At 42.5% G+C, this 14,838-nt stretch overlaps 1 protein-coding gene and 1 pseudogene across 2 annotated transcripts in view; both read right to left on the bottom strand.

Moving 5' to 3' along the window:
• Nucleotides 1–14,838, bottom strand: part of ARID5B (AT-rich interaction domain 5B) — a 177,667-nt gene that overhangs the window by 48,458 nt on the left and 114,371 nt on the right. The window lies entirely within an intron of this gene.
• Nucleotides 8,327–8,447, bottom strand: LOC128627210 (uncharacterized; annotated as a pseudogene).

Below are 14,838 nucleotides of genomic sequence, written 5' to 3'. Positions count from 1 at the left end.
CATAAATGAGCTCCTGAAAATTTTATTTTCAATCCACAGCTGTATTGCATACACTTCCTTTTCCACAGCTGACACAGTGGTACCAGAAAACTATAGCTGCTGGTACTCAACATCTGTTAATTGGTCGAGTCTTTCCATAAATTCACAAAGCATTAATTACATATAGATTTAAGAATATTCAAGTTTACTTTTATTCTGTTTTTCTATCAACAGCCTTTCATACCCGGGAGAAGTGTTCGGGAAGCCACGGTAGTGTGTGAGATGTGAACGCACAGGGCCCTGATCAAGTACAGTTTCTTCACCTTGTAGAACATTCTACCTGAAGTAATGAATTTAAGTCTTTTCTTTAAAAAAAAGGCATATCATTTTCTATGATTGTACTGTCAACTCCATTTTAAGTGTAATTTTCCCCCTCAAGTAAAAGCATTAAAAAGATGAGTTCAGAACTGTGAACCAAAACGAGGGCCAAACTCAAACGCCCTTATTCTCAGATTCTCCCAGACCACACAAGCCCTGAGTAACCCTCACTTCTCGCCACTCCGGAGGCCCCGGCTGCACTGAGGGTCCAAGTTTGCTTTAGCCCAAGCCGTATTCTGACCCTGCTTGAACCACAGTTCCTACTAACTACAGTCTAGCTTTTCCAAAGAACCCCATTTTCACAGAATCCAGGTCCCCCTCTACCTGCTGTGGAAGGGTGAGCAATTGTGTTGTTAGAAAGAGGGTGAAAAAAAATGAATCAGGCTTTATATGTGGTCTAGTCACTTGGCTCTTTATCAAAATCACTGAGATCCCCAACAGTCACTAATGAGAGTGGAATGTATGACTGCATTTGTCATACCTGGATTGCTTGGGCAGCTCAAGTCCAAAACAGCCCTGGACTTCATTGACTGCTCAACAAACCATGTAAGCAAACACTCTTGTAATCCTTTCCAAAACATCCCGGCCTTACTCACTCCTGTTTGGTACTTGTGAATGCTGGAGCAATTGTTAATGTTCCTGATCAAAATGTTAGTAATTTTATAGGCATGCGATTTGCATAACTATTTCCTGGTCCGCCCTCTTGCTGCCCTGGAGGTCTTCATTTCTCAGAAACACTTAAAAATACAGGCTTGACTTCTCCCCTCCCCCCTCCCCTATAAATGGAATGTGACTTGTTAGCTCATCTGCACTGCTAATTGGTTAAAAAGCACGTGACTCCGTGCATTCTTGCCATTAAAACACAAGCAAACCCCTTTTTTAGTCAGGTTTTACCAGCTGTGATGGGCGGATTTCTATCTTTATTTCATCTTTGTGTCTTAAGGAGGCAGAGAAATTTAAGTCACCAAATGTTGTTGTACATTATTCTGAAATATGTAGTGAATTCCAAAGGAATGCAGAAATATGCTAGAAATAGGCTTGACAAGGGCACTGGCAAAGAAGAGAGGGGATTATAAGATGTTTGTCACTACCACTTGTGGAGCGAGGGGGGAATCTGGGAGCTAAATCTATGTGTAGAGCAAGGAGAAAGTCTGGGTTTTCAGAAGCTGACTCTAAAAGAATCCTGGAACTGGGGGAGGAGACTGAAATCCGTGCCAGACCATTCAAACTCTCACCTTCCTTTTCGTCTCTTCTGCTAACCACAGACCCCCCAGGGGAGCCATTCTCAGTGAAAGGGCCCCTCCGGGACCTGGAAGGGGATGGAGGTAGTGGCACATGGCTTCTTTGTCTTTGGGGTGATGAGGTCTGTCTACCATGGCATCAGGGGCCCCTGGGAAGACTCTTTTGCCTTCGAACTCTAAATATTTTGTAAAGAGACATCAGGGCACAGTGGACATCTGAGGATTTCACCCGGTCCATAAGGTACAGGTGGCTGTGCTGTTCGGGTGTGAATACTGCACACAGACCAACCGATTTTTTTTCCCCAGTTGCAAAGTCTTGTCATGAAATTGCAAACAAAAAACCCAAAAAACAGAAAACAAAAACCGGACTCTTAACATGCTGTAGTGCTTCAAACTTCCACTTTCACACGTACAGGGCAGCTCATTTGTCCTCTTGTTCTCGCAAGATGCCAGGTACCCACTGGCCCTGTCCAGGTCCCGGCCCCAGGCTCCTCCCCCAATGCAGAAGGTCACACGAGATGTTGAGAGAACAACTGTGTGGAAGCTATTCTAATTTGAGTGTGTTCTTTCAATGCTCACTACGTACTTTGTCTTTAAGATTTCGGAGTAACTCATGTTTCCATTTTTTGAGAACTACTCAATAAACACAGATTTAGTCTTTCTTAGTATGACCGTCTATAATAAAAATAGAATACTAACTTATGATATTTGTCTTTTTAAGGCTATTTAAGGATCCATTCTGGAAATGCTTTTTAAGGACATTTTGATTTCCATAATTTATGAAGTTTATAAAGATAGGACCTCTTAAACATAGAGAATTAATCTCTCTCTCTCTCCCCACCTTGTTACAATCAATAAACCTGCTGCATTCTAGTCCATGATTGATACGTTCTGTGGTGTTATTACAGGACATGACAGAACAGAAGCGAAGGCTACATTTTTGTATTGAGCAGCCTGGCAAGGAGAAGTAAATATCAGAACAGTCTCTAAACTCAAGTATAAACAGAACATTCTTGTTCAGCCATTTCTCTGGGACTGGAAATGAGATATTCCATTATCAACATTGAAGATAATTGATTTGCTACATCTCTAAAAAATGAAAAAAAAAAATCCCCTGCTTGGACTTCAGTAAAAGAGGACTCTGTGTGTGTGTGCACTAACATGGAGACATTTAACATCTTACAGATTGAACAAATATGTTATGAGAGACAGTTTCGTTTTTCAAACACACACATGAAAAAGTAAAAGGTCATCTCGTAATAAGCCCTCAATTACTCTTTTAAAAAATCCCCAAAGGAATGTTGTACTTAGTAGGGATGTTTCACTCTAGAATACTCTATGTGCTGTATGGTACTTTATGCTGTTCTACATTTCAGAAAGAGTAATGTCAGTGGGAGAGTCTCTTACTGAAAAGGAAAGAGATGACTGTTCTTGTTTTCTTTGCTCAGGTGCGTGCCTCCCATCCCTTTCCCCTGACGAGCCACCAGTGCCATCTCGGAGCTTCATTTCCGTGTGGATGTATATGAGCCGCACACTAGGAAACGGCTCTCAAAGCTCTGCCAAGGAGCTCACCGGAGGTAGGAAAGAGAGTGTGCTGAGCCCGGGCAGAACGAGGGTCCAGAGTAAGAGGAGCAAGGGTGAAGGCCGTGCGTGAAGGGAGTGCGATGGGGTCCGTAATCCTTGGTGGTGTATTGAATATGGACAACTGGCGTGCTCAGTGAGTCAGGAGGGTGGAGAAACAATGGCCGGATGCCCTCAGAAATCCTAACGTAAATCTGGAGATGAACAGAGAATACACAGAAAAGGTGAGAACTTCTTCCCCTTTTAAATGGTTGCTGTGACTGTTCAGAGCTGCTGTGTCCATTCCAAACACCACCAGCCACAGGAAGCTACACTGAGCCTTTGAAATGTGTCTAGTCCAAAACTGAGATGTGCCGTGAGTGTGAAAAACATACTGGATTGCCGAGACAATGCAAAAAAAAAAAAAAGACAGAAATATCTCATTAATCTTTTATATTGATTACATATAGAAATAATAGTTTGGATATACTGAATTAAATAGAATATGGTATTAAAATTATTGCTACTTGTTTCTTTTAATATGCGGTTACTAGAATATTTTAATTTACATGTGGCTTGTATTATCTTCCTCTTGGGTGATGTCAGTTTAGTCAACAATTCAATGTTAGGATTATAGATCGGTCCTTGGAAATGTGTATTAAAGAACAAACAGAAAAAGATTAATATCTGTGGCTAGAATAAGCACAAAAGCAATGATTCAAAAGTTTCAATATAATTTAAGGTTTTATTCACTGTCATGGAGGATAGTCACGTGTAGATGTTAGTATCTGAAAATTTTGTGTCTCCTTTGTAAAAATCAAATCTGGTAATTATTGACTCAAAGTTAATAAATGGCCCTGATGAAGATGTTATTTCATTAACTTCCTTAACTAAGATGTCACAACAAATGGTAAGCCTGGACAACAGATTTGGGGGGAAAGGGAAGGAGAGAGAGAGAGAGAGAGAGAGAGAGAGGCTGTCTAATTACTTATTTTACTAATTATTCTCTTCTGCTACCAGCATGGGTTGAGTATAATGTAAGCCATTTGCAAACTGAATAAGAGAAAACAGATCTTGAGTGATTTGGGCTAACTGGAAGGTAGCAGCTTTTTAACCACAAATTGTTGAATAAATTCATAGTGTGATGGTGTTTTCCTTTTTGGAGATTTCATGTGCATGTCAGTAGAAAGGTAGATACACTCAGGCTTAAAGGCAAGGGCATGACCTTCTTAGCTTTGCTTAGCTTCAAACCCCACAGTTTTATAAGAAGAAAGTGAGATTGCTCGTTGAAGACAGGCTCCAGTAAGCCCAGAAAAGTTAACAGAACAAAAAGGTTTGAACTCCAGGGGGCAGAGGAGGAGATGCATTCTTTTTCCGAATCATCCTTAGCACCAAAAGACTATGGGGCATCACTCTGAGAAGACAGCTGCCCAGTGCCCACTTCCCCAATGTCCCATCTTCCCAAATAACTGGTCTCAAAAGATGAAACCAAAGCTTATACCCTCCATACCCTCACTTTTTTTTATTCCTGTGGTGGCAGCAACACAGAAATATAGCTAGACGGTTAACAGCTCTCCAGATAGAACATGTCAATCAAAGTGCTCCACACCCACCTGGATTCTTTCAGGGAACCCCCTCACTCCCCACTTACAGTTCCCATTGTAAAAATAAAAGAACAATAATGGCAGCCGTGGAAATAAGCTTAGGAAATATTTTCTTTTCTCAGAAGGCAAGAGTTGCTGTAGCATTTTAGGCAGTAACATGCAGAGAGATTAAGACCAAAACCTGAGCAACAACAGCAAAATAGGCAGTGAATATTATACCTTCTACTGTATGACACTTAAAACGTAATAATTTTTAGGAAATCATTTGACAGATATAACGCATATCCATCCAAGTGAAGCATTCTGCCCACCTCTGGCATGCTTCTGATATCTAACTATAGCAGTATTTGTCTTTGTCCTCCACACTCTTTTATAGCACATGGTATGCATATTTCAGCATCCAACATTATTAACTCATGACCAACTGTCAGCTGATGGTTATCTAACACATGGGGTCTCCACAAAAGGGATCCTTATTTGGGCAAAGGCTCTCGTCTGCACCAGTCTGTCTATATTTTCCCTCAGAAGGACTTTATTTGGATTATTATTGCTGTGAGTGAAAACTCGGGGCTGCATGTGTGGCAATCAGAAGGTGGAGAGATAAATCCTTAGCAAGTTAAAACACTTAGCTGACATTAAAACCATTTTCTAGCGTTGTGAGCAGAAAGTAAACTCTTGATTGCCCTCTTGTGGTGAGTCTATGTGATGTCGTGGGAAAACCATAAAAATCCAGAGACTAACAAGAGTTTAATCAAATACAGGTAAGAACATTCATCTTTGACAGAAAGAGTCGCAAATCACAACCTTATGCTGTTTTATATGTTTTGGAATTTACATTTAGCAGCCCTCCCATGTGGAGAAGGATGGGAGTAGGGTGGGGGTGGGGCTTATGATATGGAAATGAGAACTTTGTCTTTCTGGAATACAATGACTTCAGTCTGTTTACCATCCTGACTGTTATATATGTACCACATTGATTTTTATGAGAATTGGAACCTTAACAATTCATGCCCACATTTTGAAAGTTCCTTCATAACCCAAAATAGACCGATGTTCCAACTGGTTTGGAATTATAGGAACCAAAGAAAGAAGTCTGAATAATTCCCTAATATGGAAGAAACCATTTAAAAAGGGGGGGCAGTTTATTTGTTTCTGACAATAGGCAACATATGGATACTTGGGATTTATGGAACACAGTGTAGTTATAGAAAGCATCCATAATCTCTAGAAACTAAATTTTATAAAAATCTGAACTCCACATTTAATAACTGGTTACCCAATTTTGGTATTTAATTTTAATTTCTAAAAACACTAGTTAAAATTTCTGTTCTGCGCCTTTTGACAATTTCCTGCCTTACAGGCCCATCCCCAAAAAGCAAACAAACCTGGTATTAAAACAGACCGAGCAGCTTGAGAAAAAGCTGGGGGCAAAGTACATGAGATCATAAACTATTTTTCATCTTATTACCAGTAAGTGTACCATTTCCCTCTTTTATGTGTCTTCTCTCTTTTGATAAAAGCCGCTCCTCCAAGCAGCATTAACAAGAAATGCTCTGTATTTTTTAATATGATTTTAGGCGCAGATTAATTTTAACTTGGCTTTTCCACTCACACGTGGAAGTTCAGCTTTTCAACAACAGTTGTTTGGTTTTGTCTTGGAATTAGCAAAGTTCTTTAAGTAATTTTACTACAAAATTAAACAGCTGTGAGTTCTTTAGCAAACATGATGATTCTTGTTCTCCTTTGTACTGTTGTGCAAGCTGAAATTCCCTTTCTTTCATGTCTTTCTATTCCAAAATGAATTCCCTAGTTAGCCTTGTTTGGCTTTTTAAAAATAATAATAAAGAAGGGGCCGCCTGTATTTGCTGACCTCTGAGATTCATCAGCATGTGAGCGCAGGGTGTTTACACAAGGTACATGGTCAAAAGGGCTTTTGTTTAATTCCTATTATGGAATGGAAAACGATATTCTGCCCCAATGTAGTGCCAATCCTGGGGGCACAACAATGCCGTTTGCAAACGTTTCTCTGGAGCAAGGCGTCCCTGTGCCTATTTTGCAGATGAGAAAACCGAAACGTCGCTGAAAGGTGAGGAAGGGAAGAGAAGTGAGACGTTCATAGAGGCTGGAATTAAATTTAGAATTTGACTCCTAGCCCAGGACTCTAACCACGTGAGGGCTCTGACTCTTTGGAATCAACAGAAGAGCAATTTTAAAACATTCTTTTGACATTATTAACCACAGCCTCAGGGCTCTGGGAAAGAGAGGGTGGAGGGCGGGGCCTGGAAACAATACAGACCTGTGAGGTGACGGCCTCTTGCTACACAGGTAATAAAGTGAATTGCTTGATCCATACCACCATATATTCTAGGAACATTCAGAGGCATAATGATTCTCTTTGTATCTTAAAAAATTAAAATCTAGATTTCAGTGCTCCTGTAGATGGTCCCCTAAAATATATAGGGCCAGGGAAGTGTAGAAAGTGGTTCTGGGCTTTTCGAATGGAGTTGGAATCAAAGATCACTGCTAGGAGTTGGTGAATCCACAGTTGTGATGACGGTTGGAGTCTTCATCCCAGTAATTTGTAAAGTGATGGAGTTCAAGAGCTTAAGGAGAACCTTAGATACCAGCTAGTCCAACCCATACTTTACATGTCAGGAAGGGCGGCCCAGGGAGTGTGGGATTTATCCCAGATCCCACCATTAGCGGCAGAGCTGTGACAGACACTGGTGCCGGCCACGTGGGATCAGCAGCAGCGCCTTGTCAGCAGATGGCTTTTCAATGGGCCCTGAATACCTCCTAGTGGGTCTCTGCAGGGTGAGCTCTGTCATCCCAAGACCACGGTATTAAAACACAGTTTCCAAGGAACTGCAATTAATAAAGGCAAATGGGAGCTGACAAGGACATTCCCACTGCGCTCCAATGCCAAAACATACAACTGAGAGAGCTCACTTGGAGCTCACGGACCGTGGGTCCTTCTGGCGGGGCTTCTGTGCACCACACTCCCAGCTGTTTGCTCAGACCCAAATGGGCGGGACTGAGAGGAAAGCACCAGTGAAGCCATGAGGGCAATACTCCAGCGTTTGGCGTTGGTGCCTGCCACCTGCTTGCTTTTGTTGGGCTGTGCTGAGAAATGAAGGGGATGAGGATAGGCCTCCGGAATTCGGGGCCTCTGGGGGCCAGGAGAAATGGACCACAGCCTTGCTTTGGAACATCATCGTTACTTTCCAATGGTAGCAATGCCTTAGAGGTCCAACCACCTTGTTGCCTCACACAGTGCCCCCAACTGGGGACGTGGCCTGCAACCCAGGCATGTGTCCTGACCAGGAATTGAACCAGCCGCCCTTTGGTTTGTAGACTCACGCCCAACCTACTGAGCTACACCAGTCAGGCATCAATACCCTTCCATTTTTTACCTTTGTCCCTCCTGCCCCACTCCTACCTCTAAGAGTCTACTTTCCTAGACTAGCATTAGATACCATATCCCCTAAAGAGCTTCCTTATTCTCCCTCATCTCCAGAAGATGATGTCTTTCCTGGTCACTGCAGTATCGCCATAGTAGGTGCTCAGTAAACACTGACTGAATAAATGGCTCTCTCTTGATCATATTTTGGGAGAAGTTTTCAATTAGCAATAACTGTGCCTTGGCTGAACCTCACTGGCTATGACACTGCCACCAAGCAAAGCTCTCTCTGGATCATAACATGAATAGCAGTATCTGGTACTTCCTAGGAGTCTAGTAAATGTTTATTAGGCTTCACCGAGTGCTTTATCCCACAGGAGAAAAGGAATACCTCTGAAGAAGGCAAGGTGGCTGGGCTGTCCGTGGAGGTTCCCTTGATCACAATCGCCATGAATAAGGGGGGAAAACCGTACACCCACATTTTAGTTTCATCCATGCAATTTGGACACTCAGGTATGGTCAACTACCTAAATGCTTAACAGAAACCTGCCTTGCCTGTGAGTCGGAGTCGTCTTACCAAGAACCTCAAACCCACAGGGAAGCTTGTTCTCCTGGAGAACCCTAAACAGGGAAAAATCAGCGATACCTGAGAGAAATACAGGTCCCTAGGGAAGTGGCAGGCTGTCAAGTGAGAATTACTTTTTAAGAAACTCCATCTCTGCAAAGCTGGTGGAAAAAAAAAAAGTGTCTGCAGACGAAAGTCTGGGTAAATCCATAATGTAGAGATTAAATTTAAATTCTAATAAAGATTTTAAACAAAGATCAATAAAACAGGAGATTGATCTGCAGTTAAAAGTTCCCAGTAATAGCATAGTCTAGAAATTTCATAAATAATGCTTTTATCTTGATTGCAAAATAATCCCCTTCCACAAAAAAACAAGGCGAATCAAGGTAGGAAATTGTTCAGCGGGAATTAAAATGTCACACTTTACACAGAATAAAGCATTGCAATCACCAGGGAAACACACATTGCAAATGTGTTAACACAAAATTACATACATCACTTAATTATATAAGCACAAAGCTCCTGAGTAACCATTAGCTAACCATGTTGGGCTGCGGTTGAATATATACATGCAATATTTTTAGCACCGAGGGGATGTAACGATGTCAGGCCTGGCACCATAAAGCCTGAGACGGCAAGTGCTATTAAACTGAGATGCAATCATGTTGAAAAGGAAACATTAACAAACAGCAGACAATTGAGAAGAAAATACAGTGAGCTTGTGTTCTCCTGCCTGTGCTTCCAAAACCTTATATAACTACTCATTGTCTATTTCATCTGGCTCGCGTCCCAGGTTTGTGCTATGCTATACTAATTTTGTAATAATAAACTGACACACCGGTTTTATGAAATCACGCATGCAGAGAGGTTGCAGATGACATTACATCTGATGATCTTCGCCAGGAAAGGACACCATTCTGAAATTAAACATGGTATCACGCAGAATCATCCACTTTATTTAAAATGTCCCCAGAGCTTGCTTCTGAAAAAGGCAGAGTATCTTTCCTTTTATCACCCAAATGCTTGTGGAGTTGGTAGAACTGATGCTGGATTCCCAAGTTTCACAAGGAAGCACAGGCTTTGAGAGCGGGAAGATCTTCCTTCACTTCACAAACCAGGTAACCGTGTGACCCTGGGCCAGTCATCCTCTCTCTCTGGGGATGAAGTTGCCCATTTATCAAAAGGGGATTCTATCTCCATCTTGGAAGATTAGGATGGAGATGGACTATGAATGACATGAAAAGAGACAACATGCCTAGCACATTATTCAGTATCCAGAAGACACTAATAAATGGTGAATGCCCTTATTATTACCATTATACGGATACATGGAGGTAATAAGTACATTACTTCAAGCATTTCAAGAGGCCAGTAGTTCTCTGGTGGGAGAGTTATTGACATTCTGGAAACACGCGAACTCTCAGCAGAGAGTTAAGCACCTTGTAGAACCCAGGAAGAAAGAATAAATGCAATGAAAGACAGAGGAGCATCTGACACAAGTATCTGGTACGGCTCCTTGGACGCTGACTGGTGCCTGCCTTGGCAGAGCCTCCCAACATAGAAGCAATAACGAGGTGGTTAAATGAGGAGAACCTGTCTTTGTGGTAACTGATCCCATGTTTTGGGCGACTTTAAATCTCAAAACAAAAAGCAAAGAAAAATACCACACTGTAAAGTGTTACCTAAATAGGACTCACCACCCCCTTCCAAAAAAATAAAAAGAGACCATGCCATTATGCCAAGTATCTTCATTCTCTAAAATTAATTGTTAGCTTTTCTGAAGCCCTCTGGCTCATCTGAATCCCTGATACCTTTAATCACCAAACAGAAGCCTCTGCACGTCGTAGGAGCTCTACATTGGCAGTAAATTGAATGGAATTTAATACGGTCAGCCAAGAAGGAAAAGGAGCCTATTGTTTGTAGTCGTCCCAGGATAGACACATCTATGGGCAAGTTGAACCCCTGATGGGGCCCAAGGCTTTTCTCCGGGTTTTCACTCAAGCATTCGTATTAATCAAATTTCATTTTAAACAAGCTACTACATGGCAAAGGAGAATAGCAAATTCTATCTATGCAGAAAATAGGAAGGTCACTTAGGAGAAAAAAAAGGGTAATTGAAGCAAAGTTATTTAAGGTCCTAGTTTTGTTTTTCACATCTAATATTTGTTGATTCAATAAATATTTGTTGAGTTGCCCTCATCTGCCTGATCCTGTGCTAGTCTAGCTAGGGATAAAACAGAGGAGCCCGGCACAGTTCCTGACTTCGGGGAGTTCACCTTTTCATTGAGTTTGAATAAGTATCCTCACTCGCCAGGTCTTACTCAGTTCCCTCAACAATAACAGTAGAGGTTCATTAGATAAGTTCATGGACCGAATTTGTCTAATGGCACAGTTAATTTAGCTCGAACAATTTTTTTTATTATTTTCACCAATTGAAAAATCATAATTTTCACTTATATATCAGTATGTCTGACTTTTCTTGAAGAGTTGAGAGATCTGATAACGCTGGGCTCCTATGCCTGAAACTCAACAAAGCCTGGAGCAGAAAAGCAGTTGCTCCTTCAGACAGAGCGTGGGAACCTACTGTTTCCTGATTTCTCATTGGACCCAACTGCCCTTCTCCCTTTAACATCCCTGCTGGTACCTTTGGGCAGCAGAGTTTGTGACCTCTGATCTGGAAGCTCCCTTAGAATCTCTTCATTCCAAATTAGGTACAACTGTGGGACCCAACCAATGGTATAAATCAGTAATCTGGAGAGGAGCCTCATTCCCTGACCAACCCATGGTCTCTACCTTGTGGTCTTCATCTAAAGGCTGGAAGATTCTGAAGCAGGTTACCAGAGGTTTTACAATCCTTTTTCTTAGGAGTTTTCTAAAACTCCATTCCTATACATCCATTTGGGATGAGGTAGGAGGAAGTCCTGCCTCAATGAGGAAAAGTGGATCGAGCAACAATAGAAGACCCTCTTAAATCTACACGCTCCCTCCTGGCACATGTCCAGAATGAGCAGGACACTTCAGACTAGATGTCATTACTCTGAAAGATGCATGGCCTGATTCCGGGAGGATCTGCTTTGAACTGGCATCAGAAACCTGGTCATCTCAGCTGCAACTCAAACTGTATTTGCTCTTCATTCATTTTTAGACCCCTTTGTGCTCCAAAAATGCTTCTTGGTGGTTGCTAGGCAACTATTGTTGGATACATGCAAGAAGCATTGTGTGAACATTTTCAAAAACAGGGGAAAATATATTTAAAACTGAGGACATTGCCATACCTAAAATGAAAACATTTCATCCTCAGGCAGCTGTCCAGAATAGGGGCACTGTAGCCTGCTGGCTTCTTTAAGTCAGAGGGCCAGATGATTCACCAAAAATTACTCATCTGCACATCTCCGCCTCTTCTATCATCCCTCTTCGCCCCCCCCCACTCAGATGCATAAGTAGCCTCATCTTATAACAAAGTCTCACTCACAGGATAACCAGGACTTGTCTTACTAAATATTTTCTGCTTTTCCTGTTGTGTGTTTCCTCACTGACCACGTTTTTCCCAACATGTGTATTTCATACTTGCATCCCCTCAAGGCAGGACAACTCGTGGCTCGTCAATTATTGCATCTAACTTTAGAAGCCACTAAACTTATCTTAGAGTAATCATCTCTTTCTCTGACCCAAATGGAAACAGTAAGAACTCTTCTATTTTCCACATCAAAGACTAAGCCTTCTGCTGATGCCAAATGCTGTGTGCTTCTTACCAGTAAACGTAGATTTCACTTTACAGTGTTTCCTTTGCATTTTTTTGACATTCCAATGTCATGATCAAGCTAGAAAGGCACAAACTTCTATAAATTGAGTCAAATGTCTAAATTAAACAAGGATACAACTTATGGAAAGGTCATCTCCCTGTTTTGTTGAATATTAAGTGGAGACAAATAATTTTCAGTCAGGACAGAGTCCCAAGGGCAAAGTGATCTAATTACATACCCTGCAAACTACACGGTGTCTATGGGTAACTGGTTTCATCATCTGTGAAATGGAGAAAATGATCCAGGGCTCGGAACAGTGCCTGGCACGGGGCAAAGGGCATATTATTATTATTATTGACATTATTATTTCTGGGTTGTGGATCCTACATTTGACTTTGCACTGTTTCTTGGGCATATATTCTCACTTTGATTAATTCCAGTCAAAGATTATGTCTTCTCTATGAAATCAATTTGGAAAAATGTTGAGGATAATAGAAAACACAGAAGTTGTTACCAGAGACAAAGCTATATTAAGATCCATATACATGACTCTAAACTTTCCAGTTGACTTTTGTAAAGCCCCAGAAATACCTGATGTACCCAGAACTGAGGGCAGTCTGTGTGACGTGCAAGTCTTAGGGCGATGGGAAGGGAGGAAGAGAATAAAAAGGGAGGCGAGAACACCGTGGTTCTGGAATACTCTGCACGGAGACATCTCAGGCCTCTCTGAGCACCTACTGCCACCCCAGACCGTCCCACAGACAGCTCTGGAGAGCCAATGGAGGCCAGCAGATCTCCTCTGAGTGAGGTGGGTTGTGGCACACATCGTAAATCTCTAACAAGTCTTTCATTCTAGGCACTGTGGTGAGGGCTTTACTTGTGGCACTTCACTTAATCCTCCTATAATATCCCCTTCAGGTGGTTAGTACCATTATCGGACACTTAGAGGGGTTAAGCAGATGCCCAGGAGCACCAAGGTGGTGAGTAAGACTGAGTGGAGACTGCAGCCCAGACTCATGCATCTCCAGAGTTCACCCTCCAGGCGCTGTGCTAACCAACTCGGCAGAGTGGCCCCTTGGCGAGGCTGCTCCAAGACCGCCTGCAGAACAGACTTTGTTCCCCCGAGTCAGAGAGAGCCAAGGGGGAGACACACTGGGAAGCACAGTGCAGTGACCACTGGCCCTCATGTAACACATGATTGCTCACTCAACACTATAAACTAGCGTTTTTTGTGCTTATGAGACTTCTTCCAACTAAGGCAGAAACAAGCCCAAGCTCGTTCATTTCCCTCCCTGGCCCCACACAGCATTAAAGGAACCACTTCTCACTCTGAGCTAAGGGAAATATAATACCATAATTTAGAGTTCTTTTGCATGAATATTTCTTGGACACTGATTATCTTATGAGGGTCCACTAGAAACATGAGATAGGATTCTTGCTTTCTAGGAAAGTGGCATCGACTTTGTGGGGAGTCAGAACTGAAATACTGCTTCAACGTGTACTGGTTTCTTAGGATATGGAGGCTGAATACTTGAGGCACAGTGGTTTCCAAGACATCTGTTGGTCTTAGCCTCATAAATCCAATGTTGTGCTATGGAAAACTGAGAGATACGGTACCATGGGTGGGTAGGTGTTATCAACCAGCAAGAGCAGAAGCTCTGGGAACATCACAAGGTGTTGAAGTGGAACATGGAAACTGTAGGGAAGACCTGTCTAAGAACATGTTGCGGCTGAGATCTGCAGGACAGAAGTTGATCAGTGTGAGGGGTGAGACCACAGTGGCATGGTTTCTTTTCCAGGAAGGACATAGGCCAATGTTTAGATTCAAAGGACAGAAAAGCAAGGTCAAGAAACGAAAAAGTGATACATTGCCAGGCTAAACAGAGTGCAAGGGAGGGACCAGAAGCCTCCCACTAGACACTGTGACACAGACAAATGTATCAACCAGATGAACAGCCTTCTTTGCTGTAGGCCTTCAGGAGACACAGAGGGATCCAGGGTTGGTACAGGACTTGAGGTGGCGGGTGGCAGGGTTGGGGCTGATGGGTAGGCAGGACCGGGAGAGATGAGGCGAGGAAGAGAGGAAAAACAGGCTCAGGTTCCCTGGTCTCTCGCTCTGTTATTACAGACACAGGGCAGGGTCTCGGGTGGGGAACTCACCCGGCTGCCTGCCCCCACCAAGAGCCTTAGTACTCCAGTACTCTGTCACTATGACACAACTGTACATTTTTGTATGTGTCATTCTCGGTGTTAGAAGGCTCACAATTACTTCTCTCGTTCCCCGCCAGCCCCTGTTCAGCTCCTTCTGCTGGCTGACGATGCCTGTGATTCTTCATTTATTCATTTTCGGCTAGCACACAATTTTTAA

This window comes from Artibeus jamaicensis, unplaced genomic scaffold (assembly GCF_021234435.1).
Source record: "Artibeus jamaicensis isolate MK-2021 breed Jamaican fruit bat unplaced genomic scaffold, CSHL_Jam_final contig_332, whole genome shotgun sequence".
Taxonomy (NCBI): domain Eukaryota; kingdom Metazoa; phylum Chordata; class Mammalia; order Chiroptera; family Phyllostomidae; genus Artibeus; species Artibeus jamaicensis.
This window is presented reverse-complemented; position numbering and strand designations above follow the sequence as displayed.